The sequence below is a fragment of the Vicugna pacos genome, chromosome 31, assembly GCF_048564905.1.
Source record: "Vicugna pacos chromosome 31, VicPac4, whole genome shotgun sequence".
Taxonomy (NCBI): domain Eukaryota; kingdom Metazoa; phylum Chordata; class Mammalia; order Artiodactyla; family Camelidae; genus Vicugna; species Vicugna pacos.
The window spans coordinates 23,420,304-23,432,487 of record NC_133017.1 but is presented as its reverse complement, the minus strand read 5'-3'; the positions used below and the strand labels follow the sequence as shown (position 1 = coordinate 23,432,487).

Sequence of the window (12,184 nt, the reverse complement as noted above, 5' to 3'; positions counted from 1 at the left end):
CTCAGTGGTTGGATGAGCCCTACCCATACTGGGGAGAGCAATTTGCAGATGTTAATCTTATTCAGAATCACTCAGATTAACATATGACTCGATATCTGAGCTCCCCCTGGCCCAGTCAACACTTAGATTTAACCACACGTTGTCCAGGTCTATAAAATAGAGATTCCTTCACCTATCAATTCTTAAAGAGTGCTTATTTATGCAACCTGGAACCTGGCCTGGTGGGACGCATTAGGAATAGAGTAGCAGCATTCTGTTTATCTATTGCTGTGTAACACAATAACCCAAATTTTGTAGCCTTAAAACAACTACTTTAATTTGCTCATGGCTCCCAGGGGCCAGGAATCTGGAAACTTCAGAGGAACCCGTCTTAGGGCTGGGGCTTCGTGATTACATAGTGAACAAGTTGAGGTGTAAATGGTGATATTGGCGTAAATGGTGATATTAACTAACAAGAGTTCCTGGTGGAGCTTCCTCTTAAATCTCAAAGAGTCTGTTCGGCATCGTGGGACCGTCCGGTGGTCTGCGGGTCATCAGCCCCACGACCTTCTTTATCTGATCAGACCCATCAGGTGCCAGAAGGAACTTCGGAGGGTCTGGTCACTCTCCTGAGAGCATCGTCCGGTGACTCCCCTCCTGGGGGGGTGACTCAGAATCCAAACATGCCTGTAAGTTTCAGTGGCCAGAGAAAGGTGAAACAAACAGGGGAATCAATCAGTTCAGCTTTAACAACAGGCCTGGGAGCCGGGAGCTGTGTCAGTCAGGCAGGTTTGCTGGCCATTTTGGAAGCAAGCAGTGAGCGTAAAGCTAAGGCTTTGTTAACCTAAGTGTGGCCATTCTGTTCTTTCTCCTTCAAGCACGCCATCACTTACGAGTGTCACAACCCAGAAGCAGTGGAGGTGCCTGGAGGAGTCGGGCCTCCCGGGCCCCAGTCTGCTGGTGCTGCTGCTGCCGCCGCCCACACAAACGTGGCTCCCTGATGCAGCTGCACGGCAGAGCCTGGGCCGCAGGCTCCGCGGCTCTTTCACAGAGGCGGGTTTGCTGATGCTGAGAGATCAGGGAGTCACCAGTGAGAAAGAAAAGAACACAGTTCTGGGCTGCTGTCCTAAAACGCTATGAGAAATCCCCAAAGAGGAACAGGAAGAAACAAAAGAAGGTGGGATGTTCCAGGCTATGGGGACAGTTGCTCTGGGGTTCTAAATCCACCATCCTTACTTCCATGGTTCCAAGTCTGTTCACAGTAGGCTCCTAACGGTCCACCTGCCAGGGATTCACTTTAGGGTAATCATTCTTTGTGTTTTTTTCTTTTACAAAAAGTGTAAAGAACTTTTTAAATTGTGTAACGTAGGCAAAATCATTTAAGTCAATAAAATTTCTTTAAGAATTTCACATATTCTGCGACACTCCACTGCCCATCACTTTAATTCCCCCAGTGTTCGAGTTGTAATCTGCAACACAGCCCTTTCAAAAAGAATTTTTGCTCAGTCAACAGTTGTCATGTCGGCCAGTCCATGATTCTTTCAGTTGGGGTTCTTTGATCTCCATCGGAACATGGACACACTTCAAAAACTCCTCATCTGTAATCTTTGGGCTCCAATTTCCCTGAGCAGTTTGCTTTAGGACTGTATTTGGGGTCAGGGAAGTTTGACCTGCCTGGTTTTGAATTTTAGACACCCACTAAACATGCATTAAGTTCAAATCATGTTTACGCCTAATCTTATCACACCCTAGAACGTCACTGATCATTGGGATACGCCCATACCTAAGATAAAAACGTTTGACAGGTATTTTTTTCATCGTTTATTTAGCAGCTCTGTCTTGGAGTTCTTGCCCAGAGATCTAGCATGTAGTTCTGTGAGGAAAGGAAACCATATAGTTACTTCACGAGATGTTTCCAGTGATGCGGGTCTATAGAAGAAGCATCACTGGGATGGCCCTCAAGAGTGGTAACCATTCTTAATATAAAACATAGCTGGAAATGACACATTTTTAAACGTCAGGGGCTGGAACTGAGTTGGAAGAAAGGTGAGGACACCTATGTCATTTGCATGGGATGCCAGAGGTCACTGAGCAGCCTCAGGCCGTAGAATCCCCCTGCCCTGTTAAGAGGTCACTGCAAGCAAAGCCTGTGTTGAAGAAAAACAAAATCCCCTGGGGCCAGTTGTAGCTCTGTTGGCCATGGGTCCTTTTTTGCGTGTTCATGTTTTATTTCATGTCTTGAAAGGGATGCTGGCCATCTGAAGCTCAATCCTTTCCTTCTGGAGATGATTTTATGCCCCTTGGTTTGGGAGGAAGATTGATTTTGGGCTCAGAGGAAAATGATCTGTCCTGCATGAAATACGGCCGTGGGAAGAGGCCAACAGAACAGCAAGAGAGATGCACTGTGGCTCCTCCACTCCTCCCGCCGCATCTGCCCCTCCCCACGGCTTTAACGCAGGTACCTGGCACCCTGGCTGGAGCTCTCTGCGCGCGTCTGGCTGCCCCGGGTTGGGTGGGAAGGTGACTTGAGAACATCCTGGCCCCAGCCGTGTTTCTGTTCCTGTGGGTAATCTCTTTGCTCTCCTTTCCCTGTGGTGATCCCAGAAATTTCCTTCTGTGGAAGGCACTCTGTGACTGCTGGAAACACAGCCCGTGATCCGGAGGCTTTTTTCATGACTTCCGCCCAAATATCATAACCTTGTGTCAGAGTTCTGAGGAAAACTGATGATCAGCAAAGAAACTAGAAATCGAATGTCACTGAAGAAAGATGGCTCTTCCCCGGCAAATTCGATGTAGACTCCAACTAGAGCTCTGCACACCTGTAACTACAGAATACACTTTCCAAGGACGCACGGCGCGGTGCTATCTGGACTGGGGCATCCATCGCGTTATTTATATCGAGGGTCTCCCAGGAAATTTATGCTTCTCTTTTCTGCTTTGGTTGTGACTCTTCTCTCCGGAGGTGCAAGAATTAAAAGGAACACTTAGGAAATTCTGCTCCGAGAACTTGCAAGAAAGTTATTGCTGGCCAAAATTCACCTTCCAATTAACGAAAAGGGAATACAGGGGCTTGTTAAAAAAGTAATCTCAATAAGGGACATGAGGCGAGACAGAATGTTTAAATGACAAAGACACATAGAATCTTGCAGGACCCTTTAATTCTTGACGCTCTCATGTTTGTACACAGGGCAGGTGATGAAGCAGAGAAAAATCTTTCCTACTTGGTAACGAAGGCCGGTCTCCTAAGGACCTTTTCTTCCAGTAATTGGTCACCTGCTCCCTCATTATTGCATTTCCTCACAAGTAATAAGGCTGAACTTCTTTAGGAATAGTCTGTTGGGTTTTAACGCCTCCCAATTATTTTGAGTCTGCGACTTCATAGAGCAGAGAGCTGAACAAACGAGGAGATTGCTCTTTGGAGCTCAGCAGGCAGAGGCCCGAAGCACTTTAAGACACAGCAGGACCAACATCACAGCGTTTGCTGTGCCCCATACCTGCTCCCCTCAGCTTCCTAATTTGGCCCTGCAGGTCCCACCACGCCACACATACACCAGCGCTGGATTTCCTGGAGCAACTGTCAGCTCTTGCTGTAAAACTTCTTCCAACCTCAGTACCTCCTGGATCATGAGCATTATGTTTAGCAGTCAAGAGAGGCCCAGGCCTCCGCCTCCACTGACTTTGCTCTGCTGTCTGGCATGACGGCGGCCGGTCTAAACCCGATATGCCAAAGCTGATGGCAGGTGTGACACTGCCCGAATCCCTGGTGATGACTTATAGACTCTTGGGAGATTTCATGCCCACCCACCATCCTTCTTCAGAGACCCTGCTCTGGTTACATGAGCCAAAGTTAATTGCACTCATGTGGGGAGGATATAGCTCAGTGGCAGAGTGAATGCTTAGCGTGCACCCACGAAGTCCTGGGTTCAATCCCCAGCACCTCCATTAAAGAAATAAATAAACCTACTTACTTCCCAAAACAAAGTTAATTGTATGCTAAACAGCATTATGTGCAGTAGGCAAGAGCTCAAATATATATATATATATATTTCCCCCCAAAGTATCTTTTGTTGTGTTTTTACATTTTTTTACTGAAGTATAGTCATTTTACAATGTTGTGTCAAATTCCAGTGTAGAGCACAGTTTTTCAGTTATACATGAACATACATATATTCATTGTCACATTTTTTTTTCGCTGTGAGCCACCACAAGATCTTGTATACTTTTCCCTGTGCTACACAGTATAGTCTTGTTTATCTATTCTACATTTTGAAATCCCAGTCTGTCCCTTCCCACCCCCTGCCCCCTTGGCAACCACAAGTTTGTATTCTATGTCTATGAGTCTCTTTCTGTTTTGTATTTATGCTTTGGTTTTTTGGTTTTGTTTTTTTTTTTGATCCAAAGTATCTTTAATGAAAAGAATGCAATGCTTTCCAACTTCACAACGCCTGGGGGAAAATGTCGAACATGGTTACTTAACAAGGGTAGATATCCCTTCCCAGCAACATAATGTGTCTAAACTAAAACTAAAATGATTCAAAATCACGTCAAACCCTTTGGTAAATAATTCCCCAATGGTCATTAGTATTGGTAGGTTCCTGAAATGTGTTAAGTGCTTAAGTTTTGTTAAGACGACCAAATCATTAGGATGCGTATGCTGGCATGAGTCACACGGCAAGCTGGAACCCGGAAGAGACAGTTCTCCTCATATGAAAACTTTCATTGTCCCCAAATGACTCTCAGAAACCAAGGAAGACTATTCTTAAGCAAAAGCAGTAAATGGCCTGCATCTAAGATGAAAGAAGGTGCAATGCTGCCTGGGGACTGTAGGTGGCAGTGTGCAGTGCAGCCTTGGGGGTGGGGGTCCGCTGGGGGCAGTTTCTTTTTTCTTTTTTTTATTGAAGTGCAGTCAATTTACAATGTTGCGTCAATTTCCGGTGTACAGCCTCATGTTTCAGCCACACATCTACATACATATATTCCTTTTCATAGTCTTTTTCAGTGGAGGTGACTATGAGATAACTCTGCTTGTTTGAGTTGTCCCCATGGCTCAAAGTCAGCAACGAATTGTTTGACATTTTGCTCTGCTTTTGTAAGTAGATTGAGCCAATGTATGATTTCTTGGAGACACTAAGTGATCTAACTCTCTTATTCTTTTCCCTTCCTGGGAACAAATCCCCTAATATCTTTGGTTTTAAGTCCAAACCTAGACAGTAGTGTATGCGGCCCCTAATTACAAAAGCCAGAGCCGTGAGGTCTTTGCTGCCTAGCCGTTTTTGAGCTGCAGATAACGAAGTGATGTTGTCCAAGAAAAAGGAGCAGAAGGACCAGCAGCCGAGCAGCCTGCTAAGTGGGTTGCAGTTAGAACTGACCCCTTTCCGCGGCATTTTTACGTTAGATGGTCAGGGAGGGCTCACCATCACTCCTCTAACTAAATCCCCCTCCCAGGGTGTCAGTGTGAGAAACATGATGTTCAGCTTGGCCAGTAATTGGTCCTCACATGTCACGAGGATGCTGGGAGATTAATGAGACAATAAACAGGAAACAATCCCAGATCTTTGCAGACAGGCACTTTATAAATTCCCATCCCTGGGAGGGGCCGTTGGTCCTCTCCTTGGCACTTAACCCATTGGTTCCATTATGGCTGGAGGTGTATGTCTTTCATGATCTTAGATACCTTTCCCAGGCCGTGCGTGCAGACTCGCATTTGTTTGTGTCCCCCGAAGTGTCAGTTGAATGTTTGGTGTATAAATGTAGAGCCAATTAAATCAGAGACACTGAAGATAACCCCGAAGGCTAACTTCTTCAGTCCTTTAGCATTTTACCTGATGTCAATTTATGTCAGCATCACAGAAATAAACTTACTCCTCCGCTCCGGAAATGTTACACATCGCGAAAATCTAATTAGGTTTTCAGAAAGTAGCGTAAGTTTCTGAATTTCAGAAAGGCCTAAACCGTTTTGACTCTCATCCTAAATAGAATTGTGAGGGAACTAGTGGGAGACCCCAGGAATTCCCTTAGTGTCTCTCAGTCATCTTTGCTTTCTCTGACCAGGGGTTACACGACTGAACAATTGTTGGGCCTCCCAACCACATTAACTATAAGTGTCTGGCCAAACTGCATAGACATCTTCACATAAAATTGCATCCTTTTGGAAAATTAAATACTGATATGAAATATCCATGTTTTGTTGGCTTGTAAATGATTTTATGGGGCTGCAAAGAGAGAAAATGTGTTAAATCGGGTATTAAATAGAGTGTTTTGTTTTAGAGGTTTTTGGGCAAGATTTAAGTTTGTTTTTTTTTTCATCGTAGAGGGGATTAAGATATGTGTGTATAAATGGTATGACGGTGCTCAGTCACCTTGCTGTAAGATGCCTCTACTTTCCTAATTCCTGATATCAAAGCTGCACTATAAAATAAATAAGCTACAAAGACATATTGCACAGCACAGGGAATATAACCAATATTTTATAATAATTTTCAGTGGAGTATAATCTATAAAATTTCTGAACCACTGTGTTGTCTTCCTGAAACCAATATAATATTGTAAATAAACAATACTTCAATTAAAAAAATTTTTTAAAGTTGCATTAAATTTGGGATTTAATTCACGTGATGTGCCCTACCAACAGCAAGTTTAAAGTTCCTGAATTTTGAGGTGTAAGTTCCTTCTAACTTCTGAAGTCTCTGATGTCACACGAGTGAGCAGAATCTTCCAGTGATAGCACGGCTGGTGTTGCTAAATTAAGACTGAAAAGGAGTAATCTTGCTGACTACTTCCAGTTAATTCTCAGAAACTTAAAAGGAGGTTTAGAAGAATTTTCAGTTTTACTTAATTATCTAAGAATTGTATTTACTTTTTTTTTTTTCCATATAAGATGCTCTAATAGCCCTGGAGCGGGCAGGGAGCCACAGCCCCACCGTGGGAAATGCTTCTCTAAAGATCCCACTCCCTTCCAGGACTAGCACGGGGTGGGGCCGCCTTTTCCCACTGACTCTCATGGTGGGGCCTGATGCACACATTTGGCTCCTAAAGGCATCTCATCTCTGCAGGATCCCAAGTACCAGCTGTGACCTCCAGTGGGACTGTAGCTGGACATTGGGCCTCATGTGAGCATGGGCATAGTGCGGACACTGGGCCCAGCAACGACACTGAATCAAAGCGATGAGAACGAACATCCTTCATTGTTCTTGATTGTAGGGGAAAGTCGTCAATACCTCACCATGAAGTGCATTTGCTGTAGGGTTTTTGCAGACACTCTTTATCAGATTGAGGCCCTTTACAAGGTGAGGTTTGCTGAAAATTCTTTTTTTTAACCATGAATGGACGTTGAATATTGCTGAATATTCTTCTGTATCTCATGAACTAATCATGTTTTCTTCTTCTTACTTAATCTCTTCATATGATAAATTATATATATATATATATATATATATATATATATATATATATATATTCTTTTTTCAAATATAGACCCATGCTTGCAATCCTGGGATGAATCCCACTTGGTCATTTTATCTTTATCTAAAAGAACTCCCCTCTGCCATTCTATCACCTAACCAAACTCTAGTTATGAAAATTGAAGCCCATGCTAGAAAAACAACCTGAGTGTCAGAGAACTGCTCTAGCAGACTTCCATGCTAAACCAGCCTGCACTAACGCTGTTCCAATATGCAACCTGAATGAGCTCCGTAAGACTGACTCTAATCGAATTGTGTATGATAATTTATATAAAAGACAGAATGAGGCATCTGAGCTGGAGCAACAACGTTGTGACCAATGAGAATGCAAATGAGGACTCACTAAGGGCCTGGAGAGCTGCTTGGTTCTTCCTGAGTCCTTAAAAATGCCCCTACTGAAAGCTCCACATGCCGGAGTTAACCATGGCCCAGAGCAAGTAATGCAAATTGTGAAAATGTACTGGTGGGGCACCTGCTCAAAGGTCACCAAAGTGGTTTACGACCAGTGCCTGGTTTGTCAAATCCATAAGCCTGGAAAGACTATTCAGGCATTAGATGGAGGATTCACACCACCTATTGGGCCACTGAACACTTACAAATGGATTGCAACCAATTGCCTTCTGCAGTCAATATGGTCTTGTAATTGTATGTTCTCAGAATGGACTGAAGCCTCTCCATGCAGAAAGGCGGGCACCACAACTACGGCTAAGAAACTTCTAGAAAATGTATTTATTATGGGATGTCCCCAGTGAAGTCTCCAGTGATAAAGGGAACTCGTGTCACTGGACAAAAATATTTAAGCAAAAAGGTGCTGCTGACACAATGGTATTACCACTGTCCAGGCCACCCTCAGTCATCTGATAGAGCGAAAGGACAAATGGCAGCATTCTTCAAAACACTGAGACTCTTTGGGGGCAAAAATGGCAAAATGGACGGAAGAAGTGTAGCTTGGCAATTGAGTGGAAAAGGGAAAAAAAAACAGCAAAAGAGGGACATTTAGAGTTTTACAAAACAAAAGAAAACCAAAGAAATTAAGGCCACTCAATATTTCTCCCCACCAAAAACAACAACAAAAAAAAAACCCACCAAAAAAAAAAAATTCACTGAAGTATCTGGACTTGGCTATACTGACAGATTAAGAAGCCTTTAAATTAAGAATCTTGTAAAACATCCCAAAGCCACAGAATCAGCAAGGAAAAGATTAATTAATCCATGCAGAGTTAGTGCAAAGTAATTAGAAAACAAAATTCAATGCAGATCAATGGAAGAAAATCTCTCCTTTACAGACACAATAATGGGGAGAACAGAGCTGTAAGGTCACATTGTACATGGAAATGCATATGCGTAAGCAAACATCGAGGTGTATTTAAAAAAAGACTTGAATCAGAAATTCAAAAACAATTTGACACAATATTGTAAAATGACTATAACTCAATAAAAAAAAGTTTAAAAAAAGAGAAAATGGAAGAAAATGGTTGAAAAATACAATTCTGTTATTTGAAATGATTGAGAAACGAGGTATTTAAATAAATCACATTTGACTTATTAAAAAAAAAAAGGAAATTCCAAAACAAAAAACAGAAATGAACAAAAACCAAAGCAAGGAAAAAAGAGTTGATAAAAAATCAGGAAAGAAATGAAGTGAAAAACAAATTTACTTAAATTTGGTAGACAAAGAACATAGAAATAAGAAATAATATGATAAAAAATTGTAAAAATGTTATGACAACATTAAGATTAAGCATGTCTTATCAATAAATATAAATGGACTTAACTATTAAAAGGAAAAAAAAAGTATTTCCAATTTGGCTCATAAAGAGCCAGTTATACGCTCTATGCAAAGATAACTAAAAACAAAATAATGAACAAAATTATACAAAGTACAAGGAAGCAGAGAGAGCAATTAACCTACCAGACAATGTAGAATTCAAGCCAAAAACCACTAAATGTAACAAAGAAGCATACTTTTCTCGTACTAAAAGCCACAGTTTGCAAAAAAAAAAATGCTAATAAATATTATGTATCAAATAATATGGCAAACGCCATTATAAGGCAGAAACTTCAGGAAACGGAAGGAAACATGGACAGAAACACGGGACCTTATTACACTACTCCCAGTACAAGGCGGACCCGAGGACAAGCAGTAAGTAGATGGGAAGACAGAAGGTCTGCACCACACCCTCAGTATGGGAGCTCTCATGGGTACACGTAGAATTCTACACCCTAATAATGACATGCTCTTGTTTCCCACACACCATGACATACTCAAAGAAATGAACCACGTATTAGGCGAATTCTAATCTGCAATAAAAGCAATAAAACTAGGAATTACAAGCAAAACAGAACACACGAACGTCCTTCCACGTGGAAATTAACGCATCTCATGTTGAACAAACTTTAGGTGAAAGGAATACTATAAACTGAAATTACAGAATCTTCTAAAAAAAAACAACAACAAAATGAGAACAGCGTATACAAGAAAGCAATGAGCAGGGAGACATTAATAACACTGAAACACTTTCAGCGTTAACATTTAAATAATGAAAGTAATAAATCCCCAGTTCAAATAAATTAGATAGAAACAATAAAATAAATCACAGAAAGTGTGAGGAAAGAGATAAAAATGAAAGCAAAAATTAATGGCATGGAGAACATAAAAGAGCAGACTTTAAGAGAGAAAAACTCTGAGGTTTTAAAATATTCAAAAATAGACAAATTACTAGCCACTTTGATGAAGACGGGGAGAAAACCCAAGTATGCAAAATAAGAAATGATAAAGGCATCACCACTGAGACGTTTTATAATATCACCAGAGAGTGCTTTGCAGACCTGTACAAAAATTAACTTAAAAATCTGGTTGGAATGGTTAAGCTTCCCCCTCATATGATTTTCTGGGAAAAAAAAAAGTTATTCTATTAAAAGCATCAATTCCTCTTGGATCCAAATTCTCCCAAGGAAAGCTCTGGGAGTCAAGCTACAGACAGGTGCCAAAGCGCTCCTCCAGGTCTAAGGGGCTTCCTTGGAGAAAAGGGGGGTCTTCCTGTTCTTCAAATAATTAGACTGACATGATAATAGTGCCATGTACGTTCGGTTTGGTCACCGTCTCATTTGTTGGAGGTCTGCTGGAGTCCTCCCGAGGAAAAGGAAATAAGGCACCGCGGGAGGGCATTGCCACACCATGCTGCATTTCTTTAAAGGCTGCTTGATTTTTTTATAGAGACAGAACTAAACTGAATTCCAATGCTGTGGAGGCTGGCAGGACTCCGTGTTCTGTTCTTCAAATAGTTTTGAATATCAATGAAGGATTATGTATTAAACTGTCTGATGGGCTGTTTTATACCTCTGAGCAGGGAGTGCAGCCAGGAAGAGTTTAAGTAAATGTATTCATAGACGTAGGGGGTATAAGAGTTGTGACTACCAGTGAAGGAGCCCCTTCTGATTAGCTGTCGTTGACCCATCTGGGCGCTGAGGGGCACCCAGGAGCAGACACACAAAATGACTAGGCGGCCATTGCCTGCACCCAATACCAGTAGACATCCTGGTAATGTACGCCCGGGATGAATATTTCTCTTCATTGAAACATGCCCTGTCAAACTTTACGAACACAAAAGAATGATCAGCGTTCAAACAGCAATGAGTCATCTCCCAGAATAGCTCGCGCGTACCCTCTGCTCCCAAATGTCAGCAGAATGAGGTGTCAGAAGGATCCCACGTGAACGATTGGTACCCGCAGCTGGAGGCAGCGTCCACTTTTACAGTTAATTCATAAATAGAACGGGTTTGGAGAAAAGCAGGGGGGTGGATGTCATGGACAATCAGGGAAACTTAAAAAGGTGGCCTTTGCGGTCCACGAACGGAGCCCCGATCACATTCCTGCAGCTGGCGCCGGAGAGCTCTGTGTCTTGCTTTTCGCCGTCCGGACACAGGCCAAGCCTCTGACGCTCGTGCCCTTCTCCCCTCCAGCCAGCACGGAGAGTCGTATTGGCAAGCAGGGTGAAACCAGAACAGCGCGCTAGCTCTGGCTTGACTGAGGGACGTTGTCTCCTGGGACACCTGTCTCCTACGAGCTTTGAAGCACATTAAGTAAGCGAGAAGATTAATGAAAAATTTCAAGACTCGTCTAAGCTACCCAGCCAAGTCAGATCCTTCTGGGGGGAGCTGTCTGTTAAAACAGCACATCCCTCACGGCCGACCGTCTAACTCAGCAGCCTCCATGTCCACTTCAGCTCAACTTCAGGCTGAACCACTGGAATCTCACCATCACTCGCAGATGCTTCTGTGGACTGAAGCTTCCTGTCCCTCTCAAGCTGTTTTCCACTAATCAGCGTCCAACCCCTTTTTACCCTTGGCCCCTCGGAGGTCTCTCTGTTTCCCTCCGCTCTTTACTCCCTGTGATCATGGCCAGTCTGGACCATGGCAGCCAAGTCTTGTCTCCTCCTGGAATTGCTCATCTGTTGACTTCTAGCCATTTCTATCCTCACCGTCCCCAGTCCTGAGTGAACCCTATTGCTCGCCTCTACATGGTTCTGGGGAAGAAAACTCCCTAAATATATAAACAAACTGTAGCAAACTAGGTCCTCTAATCGATCATTTCTAGTATCATTTGTCCCCACAGTTTTGTTCAGTATATAAAAGTCAACCTGGTAGGAACCTATAATGAAAAAGAACATGAAAACAATTATATGTATGTATACGTGTGATTGAAACATTATGCGGTACACCAGAAATTGACACATCATAACTGA

At 42.6% G+C, this 12,184-nt stretch overlaps 1 non-coding gene across 1 annotated transcript; it reads right to left on the bottom strand.

Moving 5' to 3' along the window:
- Positions 1-1,811: 1,811 nt before the first annotated feature.
- On the bottom strand, positions 1,812-1,942 carry LOC116286157 (small nucleolar RNA SNORA18). Its single transcript, XR_004195919.1, has one exon. It is a non-coding gene; the product is annotated as a small nucleolar RNA SNORA18 (small nucleolar RNA).
- Between the last annotated feature and the right edge of the window lie 10,242 nt (positions 1,943-12,184).